Source organism: Cariama cristata, unplaced genomic scaffold (assembly GCF_000690535.1).
Source record: "Cariama cristata isolate BGI_N322 unplaced genomic scaffold, ASM69053v1 scaffold8023, whole genome shotgun sequence".
Taxonomy (NCBI): domain Eukaryota; kingdom Metazoa; phylum Chordata; class Aves; order Cariamiformes; family Cariamidae; genus Cariama; species Cariama cristata.
This window is the reverse complement of record NW_009607791.1, coordinates 1-3,761: the sequence shown is the minus strand read 5'-3', so window position 1 is coordinate 3,761 and position 3,761 is coordinate 1.

The following is a 3,761-nucleotide window of genomic DNA, read 5'->3' as shown; positions in this document are numbered from 1 at the left end:
CCTCCTCCTTCGGTCGGGGTTTCAGCCTCTAGCCATGCAGAAATTTTTTCTACAGCTGTACATGCAGCATTTGTGTGCAGCTACATGTCGGGACAACACTGCAGTTCGAATCTCTGAGCTGATGACCCCACGGCTGTCTGAGCCTTGCGTGGCTTATCACAGAGTCATGCTCACAGCCTCACAGCCAGTTGCTGTCACTGCCTCTGCACAGGTTCCTTGCCAGGTGAGTGCAAAACACAGTCAATGCTGGTCTGGGGATTCTTGCAGTTAGAGGGATGCAGTACCTTACCAAAAACATACCCATCCACAAAAGCAGGTAAGCAAAAGCTACACACAATCACTGCTATTTTGATGCAGAAGAATACATTTTGCATTCTTGTAATAGCATCCGTGAGGTTTTAGGCTCACAGATACAGCTATGATAAAGTATTCACAGCAAATTATGCTCCTCTCATCTACACCCTCATCTCAGGTTTCAATGCTTAAAAGTTCTAGTTTTATTGTTGAGAAAGTTGTTTATTTGAAAGCAAATGGTTTCTTTGATAACATATTGCAGCATTTATTGTAAAATGCACCAGAAATATGTCCCCTCATCTCCTTTTTATTATTATGTTAAAGATCTCTTTTGCCCCTTACATCCCTACCTCTCTTCAGGAGAAGGTTTCCATGATATGCTGCCAAAAAGGAAGGTTCTAATGTGAAACAACAGGAAAATTAAGTGGGGAATGCACTGATCTATTGGGATCAGATAGCCATAAACATTTGGAATAAAGCCAGAAACTGCCAGACTCACAAAACTTTCTCAAACTCTAGTATTTGTTGGGGGCAAATGCTGCTTCACCTATGGTAAAGCTAACTCATGGCAAATTCCTGCTACAGGGCAGTAACTAAATGAGGTAGTGGTGGTGAAGTCATTGGGACTGCTGTGACAGAGAGGCATGACAGCTGCATGGGTCAGCCCCCTACAGATAGTGCCAGAAGGCTAAATCCTCTAATTTTAGGCTGAGGTAGTGCTAGTAAGTTCAGCCTTGCAGAGAATTTTTTGCATTCTCTTCAAATACCTATGTAAAGTAACCCATTAAATTTAACAAGCACTTTGCCGGAGTAAGGACTGCATTGTTCAGGGACTGTAAATTAGTCACTCTTCCTAAGAAAACAATGAGAATAATACACTGTGGTAACTTTTTCTTTACAAAGATTTTCCACAAATACCTACTTTCATAATGAGAGGCCGACAGTGGTATCTCTGGGCTACGCCTCTGGCATCACAGGTGATCTACGCCACAGAGTAGGAATGACTGCTCCAGAAAGCCTGACCGTGCAGCTGATGGCTGAAGTGGCAATGGGAGCGTGGTAAGCGCTGGACTCCGCTTCCTGCTCCAGGAATTACTTCTGTTGTGGAAAACCAGCAAAAAAGTGGGTAGGCTGCCAAGGACAGCAGTTGAGTAAGACTGCATTAGGTAACTGTTAGACAAAGTCAGGGAATAGATCGCTTACAGTTGCTTCTGTGTTTCAGGATCTTATCTGCTCTTAGCCTCAGTGATTCTGACTCTGTTTTATTACTACCCGGAGTTTATCAGCAGCAGTGCAGCCTGCCCCCAGACCTGCAAACTCACCCAAACAGCCTAGAACCACAAACAGCTGGCCAACAGCCAGAACTCCTACCCAAAGTGAGGTGGAAGTGCAAAAAAGCAGTGGGAAAGCACCTGCCTGTACTTGGTGAGAACAAGAATTATGTAAATCTCATGTTGGAGCAAGATCACATTCCCCTTGCCCCTGGACAGGGGGCACAGGATCACTGTGGCTCTACTGAACAAAGAAATGAAAATAGATCCCACTTTTCTTGCTTTGTCTGAGGAAAAAAGATTTACCTTTTTTTTAGGTAATTAAAAAGTCTGACTTAACTATCAAATTGTGATATTTTCTGGGAACTTTCTGATTTTTATAAAGTCATCTGGCAAAAAAGAAGTAAACAAATAATGACTTCAAATTAGCAGTAGTAAACACTCCCAGCTTGACACAATATTTTGTGTAGTGAACAAAATCTATGCAAAAAAAACAAGTCGACTAACTTGCTATACTCGATACAGGCTGTGCAGAACCATATCATGTTGTGTGCATACGTAACATGCCATCATATATGGAGTCTATGGCAAAGACAGAAATGAGGGAAGGGTGGCATTGGGAACCTTTTTGGTAAGCAAAGTCCCCGTGAGGACTAGTAAGTGATCTAGTCTCCACATATACACTAGTGCAAGATCACCACTGCAGACATCTTCGTTTTCCAGACCACAACATTAGCAAAAACATCCTCAAACTCAGAGTAGCATGCGGGGAACCCACTCAAGGAACACTGGAAATACAACTATTTTTTGATCTTCTACTGTTCAATCAGGTAGGTCTCCTTAGTGACACCCTAGCAAAGCCTTTATGCTGGGCAACACAGCATATGGTGAGGCAGATACAGTCTCAGGCAAAAAGGAAGATTTGCCTGCATTTGCTATTCAGATATCCAACCTGAGGATTGTGCTAGATCCCCAACTGCAGAACGGTCATGCATAGTTACCGCATGTAGGCATCATTCTTAATCACCTTCTACTCTCTCTGTGCCTGGCCAAGCTATTGCAGGTCTTTAACATACAGACCCTCTCCTGACAACTCTGTGATTATATGGAGAGGGGAGACTGCTGTCCTGGGTAGTTATATAGGACACCAGCCCAGCAACACAAAACAGGGTAGCGAGCAAAGAGGTATTTCTTCAACATGGCATTCATGTACATTCTCCACTGACCGCACTCTGTGAATCTGAGGCTTTCTTGATCGGCTACTGATCCTAAATTCCTATTTCTAGAACCTGCCTTTTATTTCCAGGGCTGTAGGACACCCCTCCCAGCACTGTGCCATGCTGCCTGCAGGAGCAGCACTGAAGTCGGATCCTGGCTTGATTTGAGGATAGGCTGGCAGGAAAAGCAGTTTCCACAGTCCCTGGACCGCACTCTGTGAATCTGAGGCTTTCTTGATCGGCTACTGATCCTAAATTCCTATTTCTAGAACCTGCCTTTTATTTCCAGGGCTGTAGGACACCCCTCCCAGCACTGTGCCATGCTGCCTGCAGGAGCAGCACTGAAGTCGGATCCTGGCTTGATTTGAGGATAGGCTGGCAGGAAAAGCAGTTTCCACAGTCCCTGGAGCACACAATCCACAGAGGGAACAATGCAGGCACTCCCAGCAGCAGCAGCATCTCTCGGGCAGCCACTGCAGCAGGCTCAGCAAAGCCCTGGCCTGGGCTCTCAGCAGCCACCAGTGTCGGACACCTGGCTTTGCTCCTGTAGCTTTATCACCGTACCTGAGTTGAGATCAAAACTACCAGTAATGTTTAGGGAGCCTCAGGTTAAACTAGTTTAGGCTATTGCCTACAAAATCTGAGAAGAAATGGATTTTCTTAAAAATGTCTTCTAAACAACCCAAGAAAAATACTGGGAAGCCACCTCCCTGCTACAGGTGCTTGCAAAGAACACACCTCCCTCTTACGCTGATGGATATTGTAAGAGGCCTATATGTTAAAATTAACTTGTCAAAGTTTTAAAAAAAAAAAAGCTTGAATTAAAAAAATTACTGTTTGATATTGTATGTGGTGCCATTTTTTCCTCTGCACACACAATTCAGAGAGCGTATTTCCCGTGGCCCCTGCGGTGGCTCACACTCCCCCCGTAACCCACCTCAGAGAGCACGGCCAGGGCCTTCCCGAACAGCCCCTTCAC